Source organism: Lissotriton vulgaris, chromosome 7, assembly GCF_964263255.1.
Source record: "Lissotriton vulgaris chromosome 7, aLisVul1.2, whole genome shotgun sequence".
Classification (NCBI taxonomy): Eukaryota; Metazoa; Chordata; class Amphibia; order Caudata; family Salamandridae; genus Lissotriton; species Lissotriton vulgaris.
The window spans coordinates 1643145125-1643161726 of record NC_141695.1 but is presented as its reverse complement, the minus strand read 5'-3'; the positions used below and the strand labels follow the sequence as shown (position 1 = coordinate 1643161726).

Genomic DNA, 16602 nt, shown 5'->3' with positions numbered 1-16602 from the left:
AGAGGATTCCAATTTATAATAAGGGTATGAGGATCATATAGCATGCGATATTGCAAAATCAGAGACTGAGCAAATCTCAGAACAGGATAATAGTCTTCAATGGGGGTCACAGATAGGGAAACAAAATCAGGATGTAAGGTAACAATCACTATGTACTGGACCACAGCGTCCTACTCACGAAAACAAAAGGCCGCAGCAAAGTTACATAGGTACACGTTACATAAGACTCCCCAATGAAACCGGACCCCAATCCATCATCTAGTAGATAAGTATATAGGAAATGGAGAAAAAGAATACAGAGAGAAGAAGAAAAAAGGAAAAAGTAGGGCCATAGAAACAAAGAAAAACATAAAGCACACCCCGTCCCCCAACCCCCCACCCTGCATACCAGCAGAAGGCCACGGCCCACCCCCCCTATAGGCATGCCTGTCGCCCCAGTGAGAACCCCGAAAGTGGGAAAAAATGGAGGAGGGCCTTAGCTCCAGCCCCAAGCACACCCTCCCCCCCCCCACACACAAAAGCATAAGCCCACCAAGATGAAAAGTGAGCATCAATTTACGTTCATCCCAACCCCCCAAGGTCTCAAGCACAAGCCATGTTCCATTTCGGCACTGGGGTCACCCAGGAAGTGTCAGGGACAATCAGCGTTCAGCCCTGGCCAGTCCGAGCAGCAGTCGACAATCTCCCCAGTACAGAAGCAAACAAACTCAATGGTCCAACAGTAGCAGTAGGGACCCCCCTGGCCCTAGGCAAATACCACGACAATGGCTCAGAATCAATCCTCCAGGGTACATTTATCGTCATCGATAAGGCAGGACGCTGATGGTCAGGAAGCGAATCAACCGGCAGGATTGTGAAAATAGCAGCAGTCACACAGTCCCGGTCATTATGTTCACTAATCCCGCAATCCAACACCACACATCCCTGGGAGTCCTCGGCGTCAACAACCTGAAGTGGGTCGGGCGTCCATTCCTCCGCGCGTCTATCCGCATTTATCAGTCATGTGGCAGGAGAAGTGGCCGACTGCGAGGCATTTATGACCATCCACCGACTTTTCAGGGCTGAGTGTAGGTCTCTGATAGCCAGCAAGACTTCTCTCACTGTAGGTGCCATCCCTCCTCCGCCAACGTACACAGAACCTCTTCTCCCCAGGGACAGATAGAGAGCCGGCTCGACAGGCAGTCGGGATCCGATTAGCAACTTTCAGTGTGCGAAGGGGTCATGGGGAGCACACTCAAGCCCACAGACACGCACAATGTCACTCTCCGCTTACCGCACTCCGGCAGAAAGTCCGGTCCGGGCAGTTCACTCTGCCTCGCAGCCTATTGTCTCCACAATCGCAGGCACCAACAGAAAATCTGTGCCGTGGAGCTCGGAGGTCCAGTGCCGCGACTCGCCTGTTACCCACGGCAATGTGCAGTTTCAATTCCCAACTCGGGGCACCGGACCATCATGGCCGACCGGGGCCGATGTTTATCACTTCCGAGCCGGCTGCAGCGCCACCCGAGGTCCCGGCTCGCCAGCAGGGAAGGCCGGAAACTTCACGACAACGGTTCTCGGTCGTCCGGGGTGGTATATGAACCGGAGTTACACAGTCGGGCCCCGCCTTCGCTCATCTGCACGGGGCCACGGCTGGGACGCAGGATCATTAGCAGGATGTTGCGGGAGGCGAGGGCGAGCGGCAGAGCCGGGCGTCTATGCGGCCATGTTGGCCGCCGTCTTGGCTCCTCCCCCCTGGAATCTGATTTTGATTAGAGCGGAGTGTGGTGCTCCATCAGGCCGAGTGCTTTGTATTGCAGTTGTACAAAATACTCGAATATTAAAAGAAGGCCTCCCTTGTCCAGCAACGGTCCTGTTTTGGGGAAGGTTACTGAACAGCTGACATAATAACCCGTGAGTTAGGAGCGCTCAGCCCAGGATGCAACAACTCCATGGGAGGTTTGCCCGTGTGAGACATAAGACAATTGCTATTCCTGTGGCATAGAGAAGTACTGAAATGGGAAAGAGAGGCAAAGTGCAGGAGGGAGCTTGCGCATGGTGGTAATGTGAGATCAGGCATACCGACAACAACAGGAAGATAAAGAGAAGGAAGACAGATCAAGAAGTGAAAGGGACTTGGTTACAATACCCTGGCTTACAGAGGGGCAGAAGCGAATCCTTACCTTAATTTAAAAAAACGCGCAGTTGACTATGTAGGGCAAAGTGGAAAATAAGTCAGTTAAGTCAACTGAGAAACACAATAAAAAGCTACAACATTTAGTTGCGGGTTTGTGTTTCTTCTCCTTTTTCACACCTGGACATCTAATACACTCTATACTATACTTTTCATTGCTATTCTATGTACATCAAACCATTCAATACATAAAAAAATGAAATGGTTTCTTGCAGATTTATGTGTTGAAGAACAAGTTCCTTACCTTTGGTAACTCTCTTTCTGGGAGAGACTAGATCAAGTACCAGATTCCTCACCTACTGAATGTTCCTCAGGCATCAGACTGCATCATGAAACTTTTAATCAGGACCTCTGCCTGCTGGTAGTTTACGCCCTGCAGCTCAGCACTGATGCTGTTCCGCTCCGCAAATGACATGCAGATCCTATATAGGCGCCACTTCTGTGAGCTGAAGTCAGTTGCTTTCTAGAGTATCCATGGCTCCAGACACAGAACCCCAAAAGCAAATTGGACTTGGGAATCTTATTAATGAATGGAGTCCAATGACATAACGGAGGGGGAGTGATGGTCAGTGAAGAATCTGCAGCTAGGTAGAATCTCTTCCACAGACCATTGCCGAAGGTAACTTGTTCTTCTAATAGAGACTTCTAGTCGCAAATTGCTCCACTTTTCAATAGATACCAAAGTAATTTGGAGTTGGGTCTGTGGATGGACTCAAACCAGAAAGTTCTGCAGGACTGAGAGGGCAAAATGCCCCTCTCGGCAAACCCGACTTTCTAGACAATAGTGCTTCATGAACATATGAAGGGACGCCCATATAGACGCCTGGCAAATGTCCAGTACAGGGAAATTGTGTGCTTTTTAGCCACTGCATTACAGATCTTAATACAGAACATTGATCCAGTGGGAGATGGTTCTCTCCTGCACAGCCTTGCCTTTTTTTGCTCCAGAGAACCCACAAAGAGCTGATCGTACACCCAGCTTTCTTTGATACCATCAATTTAAAAGTTCAGCGATCTCTTGGGGCTCAAGCAATCGTGTCTCTTCTCAACTTCCTTAGAGGGGTGTGGTGTACCTAGAACGCCAGCAAGGTGATGTTCTGACCATATGGAACAGCTTCACAACTTTAAGTAAGAAGTATGCCTGTGTCCGTGGGTTAACAAAATAAGCTTGAAGCCCATTCTGCATTGAGATTATGGCGACAAAGAACACGGTCTTGATCATGAAAAGCCACAAGGTGCAGTGTGAAGTAGTCAAAGAATGCACATTAGACACATAAGGGCCAAATTAAGGCATGACAAAGGGAGAGGACGGAAACAAATGTTGTAAACCTTTCAAAAATCGCCTAAGTACTGGGGACTTGAACAACGAAGGCTGATCGGGCAACTGCAAAAAAGCAGAGACAAAAGGTACTCTTTAACTGTGCCCATAGTAAAGACTTGCCAGGCTAGGGATAAAACAAATAAAATGTCAGATAACCTTGCCTGAGGAGGGTCTATCTGCAGAGGACTGCACCAAGCCACAAATTTGGTCTAACAGGGATTTACAGTTTTGTTTTAATCAAGGGACGCCTGGCTGCCAAGTTGACATCAACCACCTCCGGAGGAAGGTTAAAGGTGTTCAGCTGTCGCCACACAATCTGCAAGCATGAATGTGGAGATTGCAATGCCCAGGGGCAGAACCCTACCCTGTTGCTGCAATAGTAGGATATCTTGGAGGGGCAACCTGATTGGAGGATAGACTTGCAAGCCCAGAAGTTCTGGATACCATATTCTCATATTCTCCATGTCCCATCCGGAGCTACAGGATGACTTAGGTCCGGACGGTCCTCATCTTCTTGAGAACTCTGGTCAGAAGTGGCATGAGCAGAAAAGCATACAGATGTCCAGAGTTTCACTAGTGGTAGAAAATGTATATGAGCAATATACACCTTGGAAAATCAAAAGATCAGAAGTGCTGAAATTGCGCGTTCTCTGTGGTGGCAAACAGATTGAACCATGGTCTTCCCCATTTATGGAGGAAATCTTGTGCCACCTTCAGGTGTAACTGCCACTTATGATCCACTAGGCACCGACAGCTCAGCTGGTCCACCCTGGCATCCAATGATCTTGTCAGCTGGCTCACCACTAGGAACATCCCTTGCTGGTCCAGCCATTTCCAGAGACGCAGGCCTTCTGGCACAGGGTCCATGACAATGCGTGGCGCAATATCACATTGTTTAAGTGTTGGACTTGACACCTGTACCAGCCTACCCTTGATAGATGGAAGGAAGACTTTCAACACCAAGTGGATGGCCATCAGCTCCAGAAGATGGATATGAAGCCGGGGCTCTGATAGAGAGCAAAGACCTCCGATCTCCACCTCTCCTAGATGACAACCCCTACCCAGAAACGATGCAACAATCACCAGTGTCAGCTCTCCGTGGGGAAGGGATAGGGGTCTGACACCGACATATTCGCAGTCCAGTAACCACCACTGAGGATCTTTTGGGGTCTACTCCGAAATCTGAATGTGGTCAAAGAGGTGCCCTTCTTGTCAGGCCCACAGAGAGTTTAGATCTCACTGCTGAACCTGCATATGGCACCTGGCATGCTCGACCAGAAGGATACAAGAGGCCATCACTCCCTGCAGCTCATGGTGGACCTCACTGAAATCAAGGACCAAGGATGAAAGGTCAGAAACATAGCCTGAAAGTCCTGGACTTTCTTTCCTGGGGGGAAAGTATGTAAGCAAATGAAGATCAGAAAGGATCAGATGAAAAGTAGTGTCTGAGAAGTAGTCAGATGCGATTTTAGCATGTTGATAGTGAACCCGTACGATGACATGAGGTTTGCTGTGGTCTGGAGGTTGTTGACTGCCTGGGGAGAACCAGCCTTCAACAGGTAGTTATCGAGGTAGGGGAAGACTGGCACCACTACCCTCCAAAGGCATGCTTCCACCACTGACGATTATGTGAAAACTTTAGGGGCAATGGTGAGACCAAAGGGGTACAGAGTTAATTGAAAATGCTCCTGTCCCACCACGGATGGCAGGTAGCGCCCATGGGCCTGAAGGACAGGCATATGGAAATAGGCGTCCTGCAGGTCCAAAGAAACCATCCAGTCTCCAGGGTCGAGGGCAGACCAGACCTGGGCCAATATAAGCGTTTTGAATTTCTCCTTTCAGAGGAAGGTGTTGAGAGAATGCAGGTTTTAAATAGGAACAACGTCTCCATACTTTTTGGGTACCAGAAAGTAGTGAGAATAATAACTGCATCTTATTTCTGGCGTGCCCTCTCAATAGCCCCTTTGGCCAAAAGGGCTTGCATTTCCTGCTGCAAAACAGAGAGATGGTCCTCTGTCAGTATCTGGGGGTGTGCAAGTAAAGGTGATGAGGCAGGGAAAAGAAGGGTATGGCACAGCCCTTGCAAACAATTTGCAGAACCCACCTGTTAGATGTTGTGGGCTGCCAACACGGCAAGTATTGCTAGATCCTGACTCCCTCCAGGGGGCTGTGCTCCACTATTGGCACTCTAACGGGATTTGGCAGTTGGGGCTGCTGGGGGTATACTGTGTGACCTGTTGACTTGACTACGGGGGCGGTGGGCACCATCTCGAATGTAAAGTGCTGGGTGCCTGATGGAGTTTGGTTTGGCTACAGGTGCTGAACCCGCAAAAGGAATGGTTGGGCTGATGCAGTTGGTGAGGTGGGGCAGACAAGCTCAGGGATCGTGCCGTTGCCCTGCACTGCTTCGGAGTTTGCCTCCTCCTCTTTGGAGGGGGACGAGGTGCTGGCGCTTCAAGTGGTCTATTCTTGGAGCTGAGAGTCAATTGTCCGGTTTTAGGATCCTTTACAAGAAATTTCTGTTTGGGATCCGGAGTAAAAAGTTATTTTGAGTAGAGCAAATCCTTTGGCGTCGAAGTTTTCGGCTCCGTAGGTTTTTTCAGCACCGAGTCGGTCGCTGGTGTCGGGTCTTTTGGCTTAGGAGTGTGCCCTTTTGAAATGTCTTACCGGAACCTGTTTTTTCGGTTCCGGGTGTTTTTTCGGCTCCGACGCATGTGAATCTGGCGTTTTGGGTGGTTTTTTACTCGGCTCAGAGTGCGGTTTCGGCATCGATGAGCTGCTGCCAGTCTTCGGCGCCGCGTGCTTAGGTGCCGGAGCAACGGTCGGCGTGGTAGAGGAAGATGCCTTCTTCTTCGGTGTCGGTATAGGATTGGCACCGGGAATAGGCTGGCTCGAGCCCGCGCGGCCTGAAGGCTTCTTTGCTGGGCCCGAAGGCAGGGCGTGGGAAGCAGTGTCTCGGTGTGTACCCGGGCCCGAAGGGGAGGGTGTGACCGAAGCCTTTTTTGAGGGTGTCGAGGAAGGGTTGGGGTCGATGGTCTTACTTATGACCCGTTGAGCTGGAGTGATGTCCTCGACGTCGGAGTCTTCGGCATCTGACGAGCGAGCCATAGTTCTCCGAGCTCGTCAGGCCCGAAAGGTTTTCTTGGAGCGGAATGAGGCAAATGCCAAACAGTCTTTGGCCTCATGCTCCGGTGAAAGGCAAAGGTTGCACACCTAATGTAGGTCGGCGTGGGTTAACTTCGACTCACATTGAGGACACTTCTTGAATGGCATCCTTTCCATGAGTTAGAAAGTAAGGCCTAGGTAGGCCCGAAGGCCTTCGTCAACGACCGGAATCGAAGACTTCGAAGTGGTAGAGAATCGCGTTGATGTGTAGCGCGATCAAAACAATACTGTCAAACTGGGTGAGGATTGCGCGCCGAAGGAAAGTTGGTTTCAAACCAGAGCGCAGGAAACACAACCGAGCCCGATGGCGGAAAAAAACTATCTGGGGATGAAGCCGATGCCCATGCTCAATGTGGTCCTAAGGAGGAGTCACCTATCTCGTGACTTCCAAAGTACTTTTCAGGACAACAACAAACTGCAAACGTCCGGGCCCAACAGTAGGTGGCGATCTATGGACAGTGTGCAACTCTGCAGCTCTACATGCCAAGAACAGATGCATACTGGTAAGTAGCATTTTCCGTCCTGAATGTCTCCCCTGTTTTGACTTCTGGTCCAGGGAGTAGTAGGGAATGTGTTGGGGCTAGTGACTTACTTGCAGATGCCTGCACAACCAAGCTTTCAGAAGAGGGGCGCTGAGATAAAAACACAGGGTCACCCAGGGTAGGGCGGTGGTGTTGTTGTGCAAGCTGGCGGTGAGAAAGGGGGGCCAGAACAAGATCTGGCCAATGTTCCCAACAATGTATCTGCAAGGGCCTCATTAAAAGGCAAGAGGACCTCAGTACATGTTTGCACTGGTTGAAGGACCGATTAGCCTGGACTTTCAAGGTAGAGAGCTGGACGTGAAGGACTTCATCCACCCTAAGAAATACCATAGCATAAGAAGCACTCTATCAGTGGCAGAAGCAAGGGGTGAAAGGAACCCCAACTCATTGGATGACTCAAGGCCCCTGGCCTCCTGGAGGTGGTAATACCAATTCTCCTCTTGATAGGTTTGGCCAGTCTCATCACTTGTAATCATTATCTGAATTCATTCCGAACAGGGAATGCAAGATGTGCATTCATCTAGGTGGAGGCAGAATTAACAGAGGAAGCGGGGCCACTAAGGCAGCCAAGTGCAGACTGGTTCGAGCTTGAACTGGTGTCAACTCAGCATCAAAAAAAGGACAAGTGGGGCCTTATTTGGCATTGATGGAGCATACATCAGCATTGAAGTACAGGGCAAAGGGGGCTCGGAGGATCTAGCTGGCGCCGAGGGCATACCTCCCTTGGTAATCCAGGTGGAGAAACTCATCTCTGTGAGGCCCACAGGAGCACCAGAGCGAGTCTGCAGGGATCCAAAGAGTCAAAGCATAGCCTTGTGGAACTCTTCAGTCTGTTTAGGAGTAGTGGACGGCCTATGAAACTTAAATTTTACAGGAACAAATTGGGGGATCTGCTTCGAGGACATGATCGAGATTTAGTCAAGTCAAGTCAAGAGATTTATATAGCGCGCTACATACCCATAGGGTCTCAAGGCGCTTGAGGAAGGGTGGGGAATTACTTGTCGAATATCCAAGTTTTAAGTTGCTTTCTGAATGCTAGGTGGTTCTGAGTAAGGCTAAGGTGAGTGGGAAGTGAGTTCCAGGTTTTAGCTGCCAGGTAGGAGAAGGATCTACCTCCCATGGTGGTTTTGTTGATGCGAGGTACAGTGGCAAGGGCTTGGTTGGAGGATCGTAGCTGACGGGAGGGGGTGTAGAAGGACAGTCGTGTGTTGAGGCATTCGGGTCCAAGTTCGTAAAGTGCTTTGTGTGCGTGGGTTAGGAGGCGGAAAGTAATCCTCTTATTCACGGGGAGCCAGTGGAGGTTTTTCAGGTGACCAGAGATGTGTTCTTTACGCGGGATGTCTAGTATGAGCCTGGCTGAAGCGTTCTGGATGCGTTGGAGTTTTTTCTGGAGTTTTGCGGTGGTACCGGCGTATAGGGTGTTTCCGTAGTCCATGCGGCTCGTGACCAGTGCGTGGGTGACCGTTTTTCTAGTTTCGGTGGGGATCCAGCGAAATGTTTTTTTGAGCATGCGAAGAATGTTGAAGCAAGATGATGAAACAGCGTTGACTTGTCTGGTCATCGAGAGTGAGGAGTCCAGGATGACGCCCAGGTTCCGTGCGTGGTCCGTCGGGATGGGTGCTTTTCCAAGGGCCTCTGGCCACCAAGAGTCATCCCAGGCAGAGGGGGAGGTGCCTAAGATGAGGACTTCTGTTTTGTCTGAGTTCAGTTTCAGACGGCTGTGCTTCATCCACTAGGCTACTTCTTTCATTCCTTCGTGTAAGTTGGTTTTGGCGGTGTTAGGGTCTTTGGTGAGTGAGAGGATCAGTTGAGTGTCGTCAGCGTAGGAGATGATGTTGAGATTGTGTTGGCGAGCGATGGCCGCAAGGGGGCTCATGTATACGTTGAAGAGGGTGGGGCTGAGTGACGATCCTTGTGGCACGCCGCAGATGACTTCAGAGGCCTCTGACTTGAATGGTGGGAGGCGGACTCTCTGGGTTCTTCCGGTGAGGAACGAGGTGATCCATTCCAGTGCTTTTCCTTGGATTCCGACGTTTCTGAGGCGCTGTAGAAGGGTGCTATGACAGACTGTGTCGAAGGCAGCGGAGAGGTCGAGGAGGATGAGGGCGACTGTGTCTCCATTGTCCAGTAGAGTTCGAATGTCGTCTGTTGCTGCGATAAGTGCGGTCTCAGTGCTGTGTTTGGCTCGGAAGCCGGACTGTGAGGAGTCGAGGGATTTGTTGGTTTCGAGGAAGGTGGCGAGCTGGTTGTTGACAGCTTTCTCGATGACTTTGGCCGGGAATGGAAGAAGCGAGATGGGGCGGTAGTTTTTGAGTTCGGTGGGGTCAGCTGTGGGTTTTTTCAGAAGGGCGCTGAGTTCGGAGTGTTTCCAGCTTTCCGGGAAGGTGGCGGAGTTGAGGGAGCAGTTGATGACATCTCGGAGGTGTGGTGCTATGATGGAGTCTGCTTTGTTGAAGATGTGGTGAGGGCATGGGTCAGTTGGGGATCCTGAGTGGATGGAGTTCATCAGGCGGATGGTGTCCTCAGTGGAGATTGGGTTCCAGTCGTTAAGGATGTTCAAGGGGGGTGAAGGTCCTGCAGAAGGTTGGGTGGGTTGGTCTCCGGGTCGGTTGTCGAAGCTGTTGTGGATGTCTGCGATTTTGTTGTGGAAGAAGGAAGCTAGGGAGTCGCAGAGGGCTTGGGAGGGGGTGATGTCATTGGAGTTGGCTGATGGGTTGGTAAATTCTTTGACGATGTTGAATAATTCCTTGCTGTTGTGGGCGTTATCTAGTCGGTCTTTGAATGCGGCTTTCTTGGCAGACCGGATTAGTTGGTGGTGTATGCGGGTGGCGTTTTTGAAGGCGTCCCTGGTGCTGGTGTTTGGGTCTTTTTTCCAGGCCTTCTCGAGGGAGCAACAGAGTTTCTTGGATTTCTTAAGATCATCGTTGAACCAGGAGGCGTTTTTGCTGCCTAGTTTGATTTGACGTTTTTTCAACGGTGCTAAGATGTCGGCGCTGTTGGATAGCCATTGGGTGAGGTTAATGGCTGCTTGGTCGGGGTTTGAGGAGTGGGCGGGGGGGTTTAGAAGAAGCGATGAGGAGATCTGGTCGATGGTGATTTTGTTCCAGTTGCTTCGCAGGGTGGGTTGAGGATGGTTGTGGATTGTGGTCTTATTGTAGATAAAGTGAACGCAGCTGTGGTCCGTCCAATGAAGAGCTGTGGTGTGACTGAATGAGACATATTTGCTGGAGGTGAAGATAGGGTCGAGTGTGTGACCTGCAATGTGGGTGGGGGTAGTGACAAGTTGTTTGAGTCCGAGGTTGGCGAGATTGTCCAGAAGGGTGGTGGCGCTGCTGTCATTGCTCTTTTCCAGGTGAAAATTGAGGTCTCCCAATAGAATGTAGTCCTCGGAGGGGAGGGCGTGTGGGGTGATAAAGTCAGAGATGTCGTCACTGAAATGTGCACGGGGTCCTGGAGGCCGGTAGAGGAGGGTGCCTCTGAGTGTGGTCTTGGGGTCGGTGTGGATCTGGAAGTGGAGGTGTTCGGCGCTGGCAAGGTTGACGTCTGAGCTGGTTGAGATGCGGATGGAGTTCTTATGGACGATAGCGATGCCTCCTCCTGTTTGCTCGATGCGGTCCTTACGGATGATCTTGTATCCTTCCGGGATGGCAATGGTGATGTCTGGGGCTGAAGAGGCATTCATCCATGTTTCTGTTAGGAAGGCGACGTCCGGTGAGATGGTGTCTAGTAGATTCCAGAGGTCGATGGCGTGTCTGTGGACCGAGCGGGTGTTGAGCAGGATGCATTTTAGGTGGTTGGTGTCAGGTCTCTGTTTGGTGTTGGTGGATGAGGAGTTGGTTTTGGTGCCGTCGAACTTGCAGGAGTGGCAAGAGAAGGGTCCATGGGTGTGTCCAGGAACGGCTTGGACGCAGTTGGGGGAACGGCCGGGGTTAAGGGCTAGGAGGGTGCATCGTAAGTGATGCGACTGGGCTGGGCATTGCGGGAACCAGGGGGTCTGGCGCTGGGCGCGGTCCAGGCGCGGACGGGCGTAGACGGGCTTACCTTTGGCGCACCTTCGGCGCGGCCGTAGCGCGTGGACGCTGCGCGTGGGTCCATCTGTCCATAAATGGATAGGGGGGGGGGGGGGCGGAGCGTGGGAGGGTCAGCTTGGGAGGCGGGAGCGGGGAGGAGACACGGGGACAGGTAAACACAAACAACAACAGCAAAATGGCGGTGGGGTAGCGCGATTCTAAGCAGTACACGCGCTAAGGTTGCCACTAATCAGGAGCACTGAGCAAATTAATAAATTAAATTATTGCGCAGAAAAACGATACCAGGCAAATGCAGATTAAAATTAATCAATCAAAGTAAAACGATACCAAGCGCTATACAGGAGCGCTATGCAGAGGTGATACCAGGCGCTGTGCAGCTGCACTATCTCTGGAAGGCAGGGCTCGAGGAGGAGCGAGTGGGAGCGACCTCTGAATGCGAGAGTCAGACGGTCACAGAGGCAGAGGGGGACGGGGCCTGCAGGTCGATGCTAGTGTGTGGGAGGGTCAGCTTGGGAGGCGGGAGCGGGGAGGAGACACGGGGACAGGTAAACACAAACAACAACAGCAAAATGGCGGTGGGGTAGCGCGATTCTAAGCAGTACACGCGCTAAGGTTGCCACTAATCAGGAGCACTGAGCAAATGAATAAATTAAATTATTGCGCAGAAAAACGATACCAGGCAAATGCAGATTAAAATTAATCAATCAAAGTAAAACGATACCAAGCGCTATACAGGAGCGCTATGCAGAGGTGATACCAGGCGCTGTGCAGCTGCACTATCTCTGGAAGGCAGGGCTCGAGGAGGAGCGAGTGGGAGCGACCTCTGAATGCGAGAGTCAGACGGTCACAGAGGCAGAGGGGGACGGGGCCTGCAGGTCGATGCTAGTGTGTGGGAGGGTCAGCTTGGGAGGCGGGAGCGGGGAGGAGACACGGGGACAGGTAAACACAAACAACAACAGCAAAATGGCGGTGGGGTAGCGCGATTCTAAGCAGTACACGCGCTAAGGTTGCCACTAATCAGGAGCACTGAGCAAATTAATAAATTAAATTATTGCGCAGAAAAACGATACCAGGCAAATGCAGATTAAAATTAATCAATCAAAGTAAAACGATACCAAGCGCTATACAGGAGCGCTATGCAGAGGTGATACCAGGCGCTGTGCAGCTGCACTATCTCTGGAAGGCAGGGCTCGAGGAGGAGCGAGTGGGAGCGACCTCTGAATGCGAGAGTCAGACGGTCACAGAGGCAGAGGGGGACGGGGCCTGCAGGTCGATGCTAGTGTGTGGGAGGGTCAGCTTGGGAGGCGGGAGCGGGGAGGAGACACAGGGACAGGTAAACACAAACAACAACAGCAAAATGGCGGTGGGGTAGCGCGATTCTAAGCAGTACACGCGCTAAGGTTGCCACTAATCAGGAGCACTGAGCAAATTAATAAATTAAATTATTGCGCAGAAAAACGATACCAGGCAAATGCAGATTAAAATTAATCAATCAATTAATCAATCAAAGCGCACCCCTGCACCTGCTCAGGGAATTTTGAGTGGTGGTAAGGAGCAGAGGACCTGCTTAAATTTCTTATGTTTTTTCTTCAACTTACCTGAAAACATGGATCGTATTTTAGACTTGGAACGGTCTCCTCGCAGAGTCTTCCAGTGCTAAGCAAGGTAGAGTTTTGCCTCGCAGTCTTATATAGTTTTTGGGATCATCGACACAAAGTCACTGCAGGCCTTTAAGTTGTGGCTCGACCCCAGACAAATCCAATGAGGATCAGTCACAGATATTTGATTTGACAGCCCTTACAAGTCTTAGAACCTGTTGTTTTCAGAAGTTACATGTCCTGTGCACATTGTAAAACAATTTTTTCATAGACATAAGGTTCTCAAATAGACAAAAGAAAGCTATGGATCCACGTCCGGGGGCACAGAAAAAAAGGAACTGACAGCACACAGGAGTGCTGCCAATATAGGCTCTGCATGCCATTTCCAGAATGGAGTCAGTGTGGAGCCACCCTGCACCACCTACCGACACAGAAATACTGAAGAAAAGTGTACAGATCCAGTCTGACGCCTGTGGAACATTCAAAAGGTGAGGAATCTGCAACTAGAAATCCCTATCAGAAATACCTGCAATAATTACAATACGAAATTATCTTGAGAACTCATTTTATTGGAGTTATTTTGCCATTTTTAAATTAGTGAACTACCCTAAGCTCATAAAGAACCCTATTAAAAGCAACACAAAACAACATCAATATTTATAAACAATTTTCAATGCAAAGGGGTATGAATCTTTAGGGAGTTTTAGTTTGCATCTTTTTCAGAACAGTTAGGAGGAGCAACTTCCTCTAGAAGATTCACAATGCAGATGTGGCAATTAAATTCAGTCGGTAAAGCAGGGGCGAAGGCAAGACCTGTGTTTTTTGTGCGTCTTTAGCGCTAGACCAAACATTTTTAAATTAATTTGATCTGGTACTTTATTTATACCTTCTCCTCAACTTCTTTTTACATTTTGTGCTGCATATTCAAAACAGGAAGAGACAAGGTGTATTTACAGAAAAAGCTTATGTTCATGTGATTAACAAGTTCAATGTTTTGTTAATCACATGTACATAAGCTTTTTCTGTATATAGACTTTATTGTCTCTTCCTGTTTTGAATATGCAACAAAACATTTAAAAAGAAGTTGAAGAAAAGGTGTTAAGGGTACCAGATCAAATGAATTAAACATTTTTGGTCTATCGCTAATTTAAAGACGCACAAAAAACACAGGTTTTGGCTTTCTCCCCTGCTTTACAGTTATATACGGCCCAGTCAGAACCTGGCCCACCGGGCCCAACTCTCCTTGTTATCAATTAAATTCAGTCAGCATCTAATAACTTGAGGAGTAAAGGAACACCTGAAACAAACCTCCACTGTTGACTTCAACACACAAAATATTCACCGAAAGTATTTTCATTAATGTTTCAACTGTCTCTTTAATGCCAAAAAGTGCTGCATTCCAGTTGTTCGTATTTGATAGCTAAACAACATACTATAGGGTTTAAAAAGTGAAGCTAAAAGTGGGTGTGTGAATATTCATTTTTGTAGATCTACTCTCATCTTGCCTATGGAATTATCACCACTCGTTTCCCCCCGTTTTTTGTGACCTTTCTGCCCTTTCCTTGTGATCTTTTGCCTTCTATGCCACTCGTTTCCTCCGTTTTCTGTGACCTTTTGCCCTTTTGGGACCTTTCTGCCCTCTGTGCCACTCGTTTACCCCTCAATTGTTGTGCCCTTGCCTTCTGTTTCCTTTGTCGCCCCCTCACCGCCCCCGCCGCTACGTCCCCTGCGGCTCCGCCCCCCCTGACTGCCCATTCGCTGTCCCCGCCTTCCAGCTGCTCCTCACTCCCACCTCCCCATACATGCCGGCAGCGCCGCTGGCACGCGGCAAACCCGTCTGCGCCCGGACCGCGCCCAGGGCCCCCGCACCGGCCATGACTACCGCCGCCACTATGCCAGCACTCTGCACGCTCTCAACCCTTCACCTGCCGGAACTGCAGCTACACCATCCACAGAGCCGACGAACCACCTGCCAAGAAAGACCTCAACCACCTCGGATGCATACTACTGAACACCCGCTCCCCACTCAAACACGCCGTCGAGCTCTGGGACCTGCTCAACACAACCTCCCCGGAAGTCGCCTTCCTGACAGAGACCTGGTTGAACAACTCCTCCGCACCAGACATCGCTATAGCCATCCAGACGGCTACAAGATCACCTGCAGAGATCGCACCAACGGAGTCGGAGGAAGAATCGCCATTGTTTACAAGAACAGCATCAAGGTCTCGACTAGCACAGACGACGCGCTCAGCACCGCCGAACACATGCATTTCCAGATCCACACAGACCCCAACTCCACCCTCAAATAACCTCGCCAACCTCGGACTGAGACAACTCGTCACAATGCCCACCCACTCCACCGGCCACACGCTCGACCCAGTCTTCTCCTCAAGCCCACACGTCTCCGTCAGCCTCACCACTGAACTCCTCTGGACCGACCACCGCTGCATGCACTTCACCTTCCAGAAACCCACCATGCACCACCACACCCAACAGATCCCCCGCCGCCGCTGGAGCAAAATCACCGAAGACCAACTACATGCAAACCTCGCTCTCAACCCACCCACCGAACCCTCCAACACCAACGTCGCTGCCCACAACTTCAGACACTAGATCGAGGACTGCGCCAACACCCTCGCCCCGCTGAAGAAACCCCCCCCACAGAGACACCAGCAAGAGGGCCAGCTGGTTCACAGCAGAACTACTAGATTCCAAGCAAGCCTGCCGGAAACTAGAGAAGAAATGGCACAGTGAACAAACTCCGACAGCCACGCAGCACACAAGGACGCCGTCCGCAACCACCACCACCTCATCAGGGCTGCCAAGAAGACCTCCTTCAAAGACCGCCTCGACAACAACGCACACAACAGCAAGGAGCTCTTCAACATCGTGAAGGAACTCTCTAACCCCAGCTCCAACACCAACGACATCCCGCCGTCGAAAGCCATGTGCGACTCCCTCGCCACCTTCTTCCACCGCAAGGTAGCAGACATCCACAACAGCTTCAACACCCAGACAGCCCCAACAGACAGCAACACAACAGACCCTCCGCACACCATCGACCACGTCCCCTTACTAGCCTGGACCAGCTTGAGTGTGGATGACCCCATCAAGACCATGAGCACAATCCACTCCGGCTCTCCGATCAGACCCATTCCTGCACCACGTCTTTAACAAAGCAAGCAGCTCCATCGCACCCCACCTACGCAACGTCATCAATCTCTACCTTGAGACCGCGACCTTCCCAGAGAGCTGGAAACACGCAGAGATCAACTCCCTACTCAAAAAACCCAAGGCAGACCCAAGAGGCCTCAAGAACTTCCGACCCATCTCTCTGCTCCCCTTCCTGGCCAAGGTCATCGAGAAAATCGTTAACAGACAGCTAACCCGATACCTCAAAGAGAACAGAATCCTGGACCCTTCCCAGTCAGGGTTCCGCAGCAACCACAGCACAGAGACCGCCCTCATCGCCGCCGAGGGCTTAAAGGATCCTGCTAGACAACGGGGAGACTGCAGCACTCATCCTCCTAGACCTCTCCGCCGCCTTAAATACCAGCTGCCACCGCACACTACGCGCACGCCTCCACACCACAGGGATCAGAGAAAAGGCTCTGGAATGGACCACCTCCTTCCTCTCCGGCAGAACCCAGAGCATCCGCCTCCCCACGTTCCGTTCCGAAGCTTCAGACATCATCTGCGGCGTACCCCAAGGATTCTCCCTCAGCCCGACACTGTTAAACATTTACATGTCCCTGCTTGCACACGTCGCCCG

General features: G+C 50.8%; 1 protein-coding gene across 1 annotated transcript in view; it reads right to left on the bottom strand.

Annotated features, from left to right (window-relative positions):
* ARFGEF2 (ARF guanine nucleotide exchange factor 2) overlaps positions 1–16602 on the bottom strand; it is a 548111-nt gene that overhangs the window by 18893 nt on the left and 512616 nt on the right. The gene's annotated exons all lie outside the window — the stretch shown is intronic.